The sequence below is a fragment of the Cervus elaphus genome, chromosome X (genome assembly GCF_910594005.1).
Source record: "Cervus elaphus chromosome X, mCerEla1.1, whole genome shotgun sequence".
In the NCBI taxonomy this organism is placed as follows: Eukaryota; Metazoa; Chordata; class Mammalia; order Artiodactyla; family Cervidae; genus Cervus; species Cervus elaphus.
Genome location: NC_057848.1, coordinates 134,411,583 through 134,424,813, shown reverse-complemented (window position 1 = coordinate 134,424,813; position 13,231 = coordinate 134,411,583). Strand labels below are relative to the sequence as shown.

Sequence of the window (13,231 nt, the reverse complement as noted above, 5' to 3'; positions counted from 1 at the left end):
CTCTATCAACCAAATTTTCATGTTCAGCACTGTCGAGGCAGAAATAAGAACATCCTCATATTTGGGATTTTTGTCTTCATTGATTTTTCTCTCAATGATAATTTCCCAGCCTTGTCTTTCAGCTGTTATGTGTACAAATTTAGAATTATGAAAATGTTTTATATTTTTTTCATGATTAACTTTTATTAGTGAATGATAACAATTTAAGTATTTAAGTAGTGGGTTAAAAAGAAGAGGAGCCTTTTTTATTTGAATTACATTTATAAATGAAAGCAAGTCTGTGAATACTCAGATGACTACTCCAAAATAGTTCCATTTTTTCTTATTTTTCCAGCTGGAACTCTTACTTGGCTGAATCTTGTGGTTAATTTTGGTGGATATATCCTGCCTTATTTAGAATTATAACTGGATTAAAAAAAATTGCCTTTTCGTAAGTGCCCAATTTTGTTTTCTAGTTTGAAGGTATTACATACTGCCGAGAAAGTAAACACTGCTCCTCTTAACCCCCAGTTTTTGTGTTACTGATTTAAAAAAAAAATTCAGTACTGGTTTCCTAGTGGGGCTCAACTAAAATTGGTCCTGCACCTATGTGAGTGTTTAGTGTTTGAAAATAAGGTTTTGGGTGTGGTAAATCACTACGGAAGTGCTAAATGTATTAAGAACTTGCTGCCGATTGTATTTACGATTATTTTAGATTATTTTACGTCCGCAGAAATGTAGCACTTTTCCTCCGAATTTATAGGTCTAAGTAAAAAGGGGGACAGGTGCACCATGTTCTAAACTTGCCTATGAGTGAAAAATTTTTTTTGCATTTTGAAATCCAGATTCCTAAAAGGAAATCTCACCACCCAGATCACATACTTCTCAGCCTTTTACAAGCCAACAGACTGAAGATTGTCCACAGTTCCTAAGATTTAGCACATATACAAAAATAAAACTTTATAAATTAAATTATGGTTTCCCCTTTTATTTATTAAAATAAGATTTTCTAAATGGAAGGTAAATTAGAGGTGTAATTGATCTGCAGGGAACTTTAAGTAGAGGGATGCAGCCCTTAATTTGTATCTTCACATCTAAGCCTTTCAAACGAGATGTGGTCTAACTATTGACAACCCTTCATTATAAAACCAAGATTGGTCAAACACTTGGTTTCAAAGTTCACTTAAATCAGCAATAAAGCAGGTCACATATTTGAGGGGTGTTAATAGAAGTGGAGGGACTGATGCTGAAGCTGAAACTCCAGTTTTGGCCACCTCATGCGAAGAGTTGACTCATTGGAAAAGACCCTGATGCTGGGAGGGATTGGGGGCAGGAGGAGATGGGGACGACAGGATGAGATGGTTGGATGGCATCACCGACTCAATGGACATGGGTTTGAGTAGACTCCAGGAGTTGGTGATGGACAGGGAGGCCTTGCATGCTGCGATTCATGGGGGTCGCAAAGAGTTGGACATGACTGAGCAACTGAACTGAATAGAAGTGGAAATTCACTTAATTGTCTAACAGATTCCATCTGCTCTGCATCTGAAAAGTAATTCTTTGTTGCCTTGTTCCAAAGAAATATGACTTCCATAGAAACCTGTTGGTACTTCCCTTAAGTTGGGTTACTGCAAGCATTACTGCTAAAGAAAGAGACATAGCCCTAATTTTCATCAAACTTTGTTTTTTGAAAAGAATGAGAAGATGAATAAATCCAGTATTCTGCAGTTTGGATAACTAGTTGGATTAAGCCGTTTGACTTTTAAGTATTTTTAGACACATGAACATATCTAACAGTGAAAATGTATATGGCCACCAATATTTTGAATTGCTTCATTGTAATCTGATGATTTACAGGTAGATAGAAAATGGATAATATTTCTACCTCGAAGTTTAAAGTTAAGGTGATAGCAAAGGCTTCCTTAATAATTCATTTGCTTTAGGACCTAAATTCTCAAGGGAAATGTTCTTAAGCTCTACTAAAAACTTTCTTCCACAAAACAAATTACAGACCCACATAAAAATCAGTTGATTTTTAAAGATATTCCACTGAAATGTATGCAGCTCAAGAGTAAAATGGGAATGCTTTTAGTTGTCATCTGAAAACAGACGGTCATCTCCTTTTGCTCCATCAGCATTTATCTAAAAATAGAAGTTTTTCATTGTGGTGGGCTTTTTTCATGTAAATGACAGTTCAAACACCAGCTGCCCCAGCCTCCTTCCCTTCACCACCTCCTGCCCCAGAGGGAGCCCAGTGGGGACCACCCTACAAAATTGAAGTCAATTCTTTTCCTATTTCTTTTCAATTGTATAGATGTAAAACTATTCAAAACAGATGCTTTGGACACTGGAATGTTTTTCCGCAAGCAAATCCTCACATGAGGATTCCATGTGTATTCTTTGAGTTGCCATCTAGTTCTTCCCCACCCATTAAAACACTGGGTGCATCTTTGGAATCTGGAAGTAGATAACTTGGGGTCTTAAATCTGGTGCTCTTAAGTGGGACTGAGAAGGAAGTGTTAACATTGTGAAGGCTGGCAGTGTCCTACTATGCGTGCCCCAAGGCTGTCAGCAAGGAATAGTGTCTTTGGGTCACCAAGGAGATATAGGTTAACCCTTCGTAATCCTTTTCCCAAAGGTCTCTATGTTTGGGATGTGTCCCTAAAGGGTTCTTGATGTAAATTAGTGTGTTCTGTTGGGTGAATAGGGAAACAGCTTTTTCAGGCTGTGTGTTTAAAGTCAAAAATCTAGAAGGTTATTACTACTGAAAATACTAATCAGTAGTACTAGTAGTTAGTTCTTCCAGTCATCTACTTTCAGAATGTCTTAAGCATTTAGTATAAATCCTTTCTCAGCAAAATGGGCCTAATGTGGATTCCTACAAGGCTGTGTTAACCATATCTTCCTTAGGAAGTCTGACTAGGTCATGAATGTATTACATTAGAGAGATTTAAAAGCTAAAGTTACTGAGTCAGATTTAAATACCAAGCTCTTGGGTTGTAGTTAACCTTCTCTATTGCCCCAAGGTTGAGATTTTTAATTAAAAGCCAAAAACCAAAAATTGAGATTTGCGGGCTTCCCTGGTGGCTCACTGGTAAAAGAATCGCCTGCCAATGTAGGAGACATGGGTTTGATCCCTGGTCCAGGAAGATTCCACATGCCTGGAGACAAAAGTCCATGCACCGCAACTACTGAACCTGTGCTCTAGAGCCGGTAATCAACAAGAGAAACCACCACGATGAGAGATCCACACACCACAACTAGAGAGTAGCCCCCACTCGCTGCAACTACAACAAAGCCTGCGGAGCAACAGAGACCCAGCACAGCCAAATCAATTAAAAAAAAAAAAAAAGATTTGCAGTAAAATATGAACAGATTTGCCTTTCTAATTTACTGAAGCTTGGATTAGTTAACTGTAACTAGTAATGTAAGTGGTAGATAAATCGGATGTTGGGTTTTTGTTTAGCACTTATCCACTCAGCATCAGACACTTGAAGTAGGCTTCTTACACTGAGATTTGCAGACCCTCCATTCTTACAGGGAAAAGCTTCCAATATACTGTTTTGGAAGGAGTGCAGGCCAGAGTAGAATGTAGTGAGTGTTGAAAAAAACCTTACACTTTGATAAACGAGAAATGGCTATAGGATGTCCCTCTCATTGTGTTTTTGTCTTTAGAAAAGCATGGTGCCAAGTAACCAAAAGTAGCACTTAACCTTTTCAGATGCTTTTCTGCAGTGATAATTTATCAATATGCAATTCACGTTTACGTTTGTAATTGCTATTCCTCTGTGACAAAGTGTGACAGGCAATAGTCATTACAAAACCAGTTTGAAGCTGAAAAGAAGACTGATAATTTATATCATAGAAAAGCTGGTTTAATTCTAGAAGGTTTAAACACTTTAAACACATTTAAACACTTTCTTTAAAGTCAAGAATGAACTGAAAATATAATGCTAGAACCAAAGGAAGACATACATGTCATACCTGAATCTCCTAAATACTCAAGTTCAGTGTTAGGTTGGAAGGAAGTGAAAGTCGCTCAGTTGTGTCCGACTCTTTGCGACCCCATGGACTATACCAGGCCAGAATACTGGAATGGGTAGCCTTTTCCTTCTCCAGGGGATCTTCCCAACCCAGGGATTGAACCCAGGTCGCCCGCATTGCAGTCAGATTCTTTACCAACTGAGCCACCAGGGAAAAACAAGGTTGGTTTGAAAGCAGGTGTTAGTTGGCCTTCTAAATTTGGCTAGTGACTAAGGGGGGAAAAAGTAAGGTTTTTTGGTGTATTCTGAATTTGTTTATGGGTGTATTAAATCTGAAACATAGTGTTACATTTTGAGCCTAGGTTAAAAGAGGAAATACAGCTGCCTAAAATAATATCCCGTATTTTAAATTATGCTTTACATCAACTGCAGTAGTCTTTTGCCATGCGTTTAGTGTGAGCTCTCATTGAGGAATAGCGTTATGAATTTGACGTGAGGTTACAACTTTGAAAACTGAAATATGCATTTTACTTTTTTTCTTAGTTCTGATTTGAAAATAAGTACATTTGAATGGCAGGTCACCCCAGTATTCATGCCTGGGAAATTCTATGGGCAGCGGAGCCTGGCGGGTTACCGTCCATGGGGTTACAAAGAGTCAGACACAGCGAAGTGTGCACACACATTCTGAAAAGCTATACTCACACATTTCTGGTAGCTCAGATGAGGGGTTTCTTGTAGCCAATTCTTGGGATGAGAAGATGCTAACATGCTTTCAACAAACATAGACCCCTAGGGAAAAGAAAATGACACCTCATATTTCCAAGGGACAGTAGGATGTATCCTGCCCCAGTAACCACTCCCAGCCATTTCCTCTGCCCTAAAGTATGGATGCCACAGACCCCAGTAATGACTTCAATCCCACACCAAACAGAAGAGGTGGTCTATGCGCTGTGTTCTTGCCTACTCAAATAGCAATGCCTAGAACAAGGCAGCCTGACTTTTCTGTGTGGTTCTCAAGTTGGATCTCAACTATAAACATTCTCCTCTGTGAAAAAATAAGACGCTTTTTTAAAAAGCTTCTTTATTCATATTAAACCCAACCATGGAGATTTTGATTTAAAGACTCACCTCCTTATAACCCTTTCGGAAATGGTCTGAATTTAAAGCGCACCTGGGTAGCCGCAGGACAGGGACTTTTCTCCTGTGCATTTTAGTCTGGTCTTTGTTAAAGGGAGTTTTCATCAGAAGTTAATTTTGCTGTAATGGTCACTCTGAAGAAGTACTTAGTACTACAAACAGGTTATGGGCCCTGAAGAAATAAATGAATATAAAGAAAGGAGGTGAGGGTGCTTATCAGAGCAAATGGAAGCACAGGTGCTGCATGTCAGGCACACTTCTCACTCAAAGGCAACTTCAGATAATGTGTTTAATTGCATCATCTTGCATTGCTCTCTTGGGCTTCCCAGGTGGCGCTAGTGGTAAAGAATCCGCCTGCCAGTGAAGGAGACAAGAGACACAACGTTTGATCCCAGAATCGGGAAGATCCCCTGGAGAAGGGCATGACTACCCACTCAAGTATTCTTGCCTGGGAATTCCCATGTACAGAGGAGTCTAGCAGGCTACAGTCCATGGGGTCACAAAGAGTTGGACATGACTTAGCAACTAAACAACAACAACGGTTGCTCCCTTGATTTGAATATGGGGATTGGGTCCCAAGTGCATCCCTCATAAGCTCTGGTCTCTGGTCATCAAGTGCAGTCATTAATCCTGAGTGTAAAGTCATTTGCGTTCGCTCCAGAGAAATGCTAGGGTCAGCATGTCCTTGCTGGGGGTTTTCAGATGTACTTGCTTGTGTCTTTTATAAGAAAAGCCAGCTTTCTTTATAGTCATTGCAACCTTCAAGTTAAAAAAAGGCAACTAGTCAGACCTTTCAGTTTTGAATTAAAATCGAAAAACTAAGTTTAGGATTCCTGTAAATAAAATCCTATGTTGAGCTTGGTTACCTGGATAGGTGGACACAGCCCAAAGTGGTTTGTTTACATTGTTGGCTTTTGAGTTGCTTGTTTGTATTTATTTTTTAACACTCAGATTTTGAACATATACACATTTAAGGAATATTATTTTGTCCAACTCTGGCCACTTTCTTTGTGACTGCCTGCTATGTCACTTCAGTTCTGTTCGATTCTGTGTGACCCCATGGACTGTAGCCCGCCAGGCTCCTCTGTCCATGGTGATTCTCCAGGCAAAAAACTGGAGTGGGTTGCCATGCCCTCCTCCAGGGGATCTTCCCGACCCAGGGATCAAACCCACATTTCTTATGTCTCCTGCATTGGCAGGCGGGTTCTTTACCACTAGCGCCACCTGGGAAGCCCTTATTTCTTTGTATTTGCTTGAATTAGTTTGCACTGAAGATGATCGAGGGACTTCCCTGATGGTTCAATGGTTAAGACTGCACTTCTACTGCAGGGGAACTAAGATCCCACATGCCACATGGTACAGTCACACAAACAAACAAAAACTCTCTGCTGTTCTAATGTTCCTATAGACTTGAACTTGCTTTCCTTTTTCTAATGTTATGAAATCAAGGAACCAGCAAGGGCTGCAGTGACCCCTAGGAAAGTTCTGGAGCCAGACAAAAAGAGCAGGGACACTTCACCTGAGTACAGCTGGTCACTAGGTCTCTGGTTCTGCTCTTATAATAAGCCTGTCCACATCAGTGAAGTTGCAAACAAGTCAGAGGATAGGAGAATTTTACACTGAGAAGAAAATCTTCTTCTCAGTTTTCGCTACCTACTGAAATGTATGTAAGACGTTGTTGGACACGTGACAGGTATCCCAGGAATATGGATGAAGGACACAATCATGACAGGTGCCGAAGAAATACACGATGATTCCTGCAAGGTTGGGCTAAGAACCCGCCCAACCCAAAGCGGGCCAGCCTCACACCCACAGTCCCAAACACAGTCTGGACAGCCAGGGCTGGAGGGCCCTTCTGACATGGAAGTGCTTCTCACCTGTTAGAGGATCGATCTTAATTTTTTTAAAGAAAAGAGAAAAACCCAGTCTAGTCTTAGCTATTGTAAAGAAAACAAACCATAAAATATGCTTGCATATTTAGTGCAAGCCATACATAGTCATAAAATTGTCCTGGTTTTGATTTATTAGGTTTAGCTACCTCGACCAAGCTGCTGCCAAATAGCAAAGAGAGCTGTTTAATTTCACTTCCTTGTTTTGTTGCTCACCATCTCATGGAGGATGGGGGTAGTGGTGAAGGTAATGAAGTGGTAAAGAATCTGCCTGCCAATGAAGGAGATGCAAGAGACTTGGGTTCGATCCTTGGGTTGGGAAGATCCCCTGAAAGAAGAAATGGCAACCCACTCCAGTATTCTTCCCTGGAGAGTCCCCCTGGACAGAGGAGCCTGGCAGGCTACAGTCCACGGGGTCACAAAAGTCAGACATGACTGAGCCGCTGAGCACAGATTGAGCAAAAGGGAGAGATTTCACGTGTGCCACTGGGACAAAACTGTCAACGAGTGACTTTGCACACATGCCGGGGTCCAGCCCAAGCAGGATCCAGGGGAGCCCTCAGGATGAACGGCGTCGGCGAATGAGAGAGAGAGACAGTGAGACAAAGCTCGGGGGCTGAGTCTGGAGTTTATTTTTGCAGGGCCCCTTTATACCCTTAACAGCATCTTTGGGGGAAGTGCATATCGCTTACACACAGGCCATGTCAAAACATTACAGCAACTTGACCTTCAACAGAAACAGGATGTCACCCACATACTTTTTCGTTCACAAGAGTCTTTCTTATCATTTGGCCTTCAGGCCTGCTAACATTTTATGGCTTGCACCTGGTGTGACTTAAGCAACTTCAGTAGCCAACCCTGTTTTTCTTATAATTAATCTATTTTCTTTCTAATAAGCGTCATCTCTATGGGAACTAGATAGGATTACATTTTTACAGAACAGAAATGCGAAGGACTGCAGAAACAGCAGATATGGCACAAAACAGGCTCTTAGTCTAAAAGTTAACCACCTGCAAGAAGTCGCCAGCTAATCTCTATCTAAACTATTTTCTATTAGGCACATTTGTGGCTATCATATTTGTGGAGCTTTTCTCACCCCGTGAAGGGGCCTTTGCTTAATAGTTTCTTTTGTTAGCGTACTGTGCTTAGGATGTTTAGAACAATCAAGAGCATTTTTTGCAATGAGAGCACATATTTATCACACAAGCCAGAATGCCAGCAAAAGGGTTTGAATTGAAGCATTTCCTTCATCCCTGGCCCCTTCATAGGGTACCAGCGTCCAGGAGATTTATTAATTAGCTTTTAAGTTGGTCTTTATTCAGTGAAAGAGGAGCAGGAGAGCTCTCGGCAGGCAACACAAGAATCCGCAGCAGGGCAAATAAGAACAACGGCAGAAAAGGGGGCAGGATATAGGGTGGGTAGAACCTGAGGCCAACCTGGAGGGTCCCTTATCCTAGACGGCCTTGCCTGTCAGGTTTTTTCCTCGTGACCTCGTCATGGATGGGGTCCCGGACGGCCTTGCCTGCCCGGTATTTTCTTCATGACCTTGTCACGGGCGGGACATCCCATAACGGCTCCCGGCACACACATGTAAATGTAAGTACACATATGTGTACTTAAACTCATTACCTTTAAAACAATCATTTTGAATGAACATGGCAGAATTCCCTAGTGGTCCAGTGGTCAGAATTCCATGCTTCCACGGCTGAAGGCCTGGGTTTGATCCCTAGTCAGGGAACTAAGTTCTATCTGCAGCCAAAAAATAAATAAATAAAAATTAATAAAATAAAACTAAAAAATTTCTGAGTAAGCCTGGGAAAAGAAAAGCTAAACACGAGGACAAGCAAAAGAAATTGTGTATACAATTCTATAATATCCAATGATACTGGGGAAAAGATGCTATTATTGTCAAGCTGAACTGCCCTAAACCTGGCAGAATTAAAGTTTCAGATTGAAAAGGAAATTTCATGTATATTGAAAGGCCATTTATAGACTGTGTTGTAATCTAAAATCTAATCTCTTAAAGTTTAAAAGTTTGGCTTTAAAACTGCACAAGAATCTATGTGTTGTCAAATGAGTTTTGACCTAGTTTTCACAAAGAGACTAAAAAGAGACCCTTTTATTACTCTAGCAAGACCAACAATTTAGATTATTATAACTAGATTAAAAGGACCCAATGATAGATACATACTAAAAAACAGCCACCCCATAGTGTAAGTTAACACAATTTGGGGTTATACATAGGATTATAAGTATTATGGGTTTCCCAGGTGGCGCTAGTGGTAAAGAACCTGCCTGCCAATGCAGGAGACAAAAGAGATGCAAGTTTGATCCCTGGGTCAGGAAGATCCCCTGGAGGAGGGCGTGGCAACCCACTCCAGTATTCTTGCCTGGAGAATCCTTATGAACAGAGGTGCCTAGTGGGCTACAGTCCATAGGGTCACAAAGAGACGGACACAGCTGGAGCAACCTAACACACACGCGTAAGTATACTTATATAAGTATATATACTTATATAAGTATATATATACTTATATAAGTAAGATACTTATAAGTATCAACAGAATAACCTTTGCAAGGTAGTGGTGCTTTAAATCTGGTCTAAGGGCTAACACTGGACTGGCTGAATGAGAAACATCTGGGGAGCTTTTTAAAGGACCCTAATTTCTGAGGACCCTAATTTCCACCCCTGAAAACTGAGTATAGGCGTAGCGGGCCCAGGAATCTGAAATATTTATTAAAGTTCCACATGTAACTGCAGTCAGGTTTGAAAACCATTTCCAGAGTGCACTGTTGTTCTTTTAAAAAAAAAAGGAGGGGGGTTGTCAAACATTAAAACTATAGACAAGTAGACAGACACCCAGGTGCCTATTACTAGCATATTTGCCTCAAGTATTATTTTCATTAAAAACATCAAGTGTTACAACAAAGCCCCCGAGTCCCCCCACCCCCATGCTCAGCCCCATTCCCTTCCTCCATTTCAGAAGCCATCGCAGTTGTCACTCAGTGAATGTCCCTCAGGCACTGTTTGTGATGGTGCCCAGGCTGCTGCCAGGTGGCCCGTGCAGGGGGTGCAGCAACACCCCTGGGCACCTCACAGGGTTTCTCTAGAGAAGGAGGAGGGAGAATCTTCCCTAAAGAACCCCAAGGAAAAAAAAAAGGATTTAGTAAATTTAGGAACATTGACAATGCAGTGTGTGAACAAAACAACCGTAGTGTAGTATCTTGTAGGCAAAGGTGTCAAAGGTCAAAAGTGGTGAAGGGATTCTGGGTTAGAAATGGTTTTCCCCACCAACTGTAAGGCCATGGGATAAGACATGACCACTGATGGAAGAAGCTTTCAGGTATTGAGGTATGGAGAAGTCATTCTGGCTTAGACATAATCTAACTCGAACGTCATGCTGACTAAACAGCCTGTTTGTGGCCTATGAAACATATATTGTATATCTGCTTTAATTATTGAAGAAAAGGGTGCATTGACCAGAAGTAAGGAAGTTTGTGTTAAAAAATAAAGATTATGGACTTCCCGGGATGTCCAATGGTTAAGACTCCATGCTTCCAATGTAGGAGACCCGGGTTCGGTCCCTGGTGGGGGAACTAAGATCCCACATGCTGTATGGCAGCCAAAAAGTAAAAATGAAATAATAATAATAAAATAAAGATTAAATGCTCCCCTTCCTGGGACACCAATGGTGGTGCTCCTTCAATGATAAGACTCCCTTCCCAGATGCCAAGGCCATACTGACTCGCTCTGTATGTGCTGGTCTGTTTTTTCAAACCTTGCAGGAATGTATCCCTGACTTGTTTAATGTTCTTCATTCTAACGAGATATATTAATAAAACTGCACTAAAAACCAAGCTTCTCTAGAGCACTTTCTCAGAGTCATCTGATAGGCTGTCTCTCGGGCTATAATCTTCAGTCTGGCTCAAATAAAACTCTTTTCTATTCCTACTATAGACTGTTTATTGATTATTTTCATCAACATTGCCTTCCCCCATTTGTAAAGACAAGATTTCTAGCCACCTGATTTTTCTTCACCTGGGGGAAGAGCCCCACAGGCAAGAAGAGAATGGTTTCTTTGTCACCTGTTCCTTTCAGGAAAGGAAAATACTGATCCCCAGCTTTGCAACGGGGGGCTTTGATTCTGCCCAAGACAATTCCTCTAGCCGAACGCCTGTAAGCCCAGCAGCCCGACTCTGCGGTACTCCCCAAACCGATAATGACAAATGAAATAGCACTTTAACCATCTGTTCTAGTTGCTGCATTTTGCCTCTGGTGTTTATAAACCTGCTTCCATGAAAATCAAAAACAAAGCCCAGAGTTTAGCAGAAAAGTATGGCTGGCTGAGCAGCCAAAAGCAATTTCCATCTCGGAAAGAAACACAACTTAATTTATTTTTAGCCAAGATGTTTTGGAAATGTGTGATTTGCTTCAGAGAAAGAAATGTAATGTGCTCTGGTGTTGCTCAGGCCCCCCTCCTTTTGGAAGAAAAGCAAGAAAATGTGGGGGTGTGGCAATGTTGAGGGGGTACTTTTCTGTTTAAATTTGGCTTTGTTGCTGAAATTAGCACAAAGGATCTTCTGGAACATTGGCCCATGTAGTTCACCAAGTGATTCCTGGTAACGCTTGGGGAATGATATTCATAAATGACGAATGGCAGTTAGCTTTCCTCTGTGTTTGCTTTGGAAAAAAAAAAATAAAAGCCCAGTGGGGATTTTTCCTTATTGATTTGCTAAGTGATATCACAAGATCACATTATATTTATTTGCTCTTTTCTACAGAATAGGACAACATGAAAAGATTGGATTATTTCATTCTCAGTGAGCAGGACAGCCCTAATCCTCAGCGTCATATGAGTTATGCACATGAAGCAATTTCAGCTCAAAAAGCTTAAATGACTTTTTCTGGGGTTGCTCAGCAGGGAGAGAGAAAAATGAGAAATTGTTTTCTTTGTATTAAACTATCAGTCAAATGAATAAAACAAACAGGAGGTAGGCTTTTCGAAACTTACCCCACAGTTATGGATGGTGCTAATGGCCGGGGCTCCTGTGTCGTGACTTGACTGGAATCCATCAGCATTTAATAATGAAATGTTTCATCTGTGGGACTGGGGACCAAAATACATGGTTTTATCTCTTTGAAGAGAAAGCTAGCATTTCCTGACTGCTGTTATTGTTCAGTCACCAAGTCATGTCCAACTCTTTGCGACCCCGACCCCATGGACTGCAGCACGTCAGGCTTCCCTGTCCTTCACTCTCTCCCTGAGTTTGCTCAAACTCATGTCCACTGAGTCAGGGATGCCATCCAACCATCTCATCCGCTGCCACCCTTTCTCCTCTTCCTGACTGTGCCTGATACTATTTGTTGATCAATTCTACTCCCCACCCCCGTGATTAATGTTACATACCCAATACTGAAGATGTTTTTGTCCAGAAACAAGTCACACTATCTTCAAAGGAAATAAAGGAAAAATTGAGTTTTAAATTTGCACAATGTTACACATCAAATGTATTTCAATTAGAAAAACTGTATTGCAGGGATTAAAGTTATCATTAATTACTGGCAAGCAAATTGTAATTGAATCAGCCTGCAATGCGGGAGACCTGGGTTCGATCCCTGGGTTGACAAGATCCCTCTAGAAGAGAACAGCTACCCACTCCAGTATTCTGGCCTGGAGAATTCCATGGACTGTATAGTCCATGGGGTCACAGAGTCAGACACGACTGAGTGACTTTCACTTTCAAATGGTAAGAAGTGTTTTTTATATATATATATATATATTTAATACTTTTATTTTTGGCTGTGCTGGGTCTTTGTTCCTGTGAGTGGGGACTACTCTCTAGTTGCAGCGTGCGGCCTTCTCCTGTTGTGGAACACAGACTCTAGGGCACCTGAGCTTCAGTAGTTGTGACTGCCGGCTCAAGAGCACAGACTCAGTAGTTGTGGCTCATGGGCTTAGTCGCTCCGTGGCACGTGGGATCTGCCCAGACCAATGATCGAACCTGTGTCCCCTGCATTGGCAGGCAGATTCTTAACCAGTGGGCCACCAGGAAAGTCCATAAGTGTTGTATTTGTAACTGTGTTCTTTTCCTTCTCCTTTCTAAACTTATTACCAAAGCAGAAATATCTAATGAAATTGCATAAAACTAGAAATGCAGAAAATAAGACGAGAACTTCTGTAGCTTTCATGGCCTCTAATAAATGGGCTCTGCAATGCTGCAAACTTCAGAAAGAATGCAACT

At 41.2% G+C, this 13,231-nt stretch overlaps 1 long non-coding RNA gene across 1 annotated transcript; it reads right to left on the bottom strand.

Moving 5' to 3' along the window:
- Positions 1–4,666: 4,666 nt before the first annotated feature.
- Positions 4,667–12,438, bottom strand: LOC122690858. Its single transcript, XR_006340132.1, has 5 exons — positions 12,397–12,438; positions 12,001–12,096; positions 8,618–8,737; positions 5,134–5,271; positions 4,667–4,751 (listed from the first exon to the last, which is right to left on the bottom strand). It is a non-coding gene; the product is annotated as an uncharacterized LOC122690858 (long non-coding RNA).
- Positions 12,439–13,231: the final 793 nt, after the last annotated feature.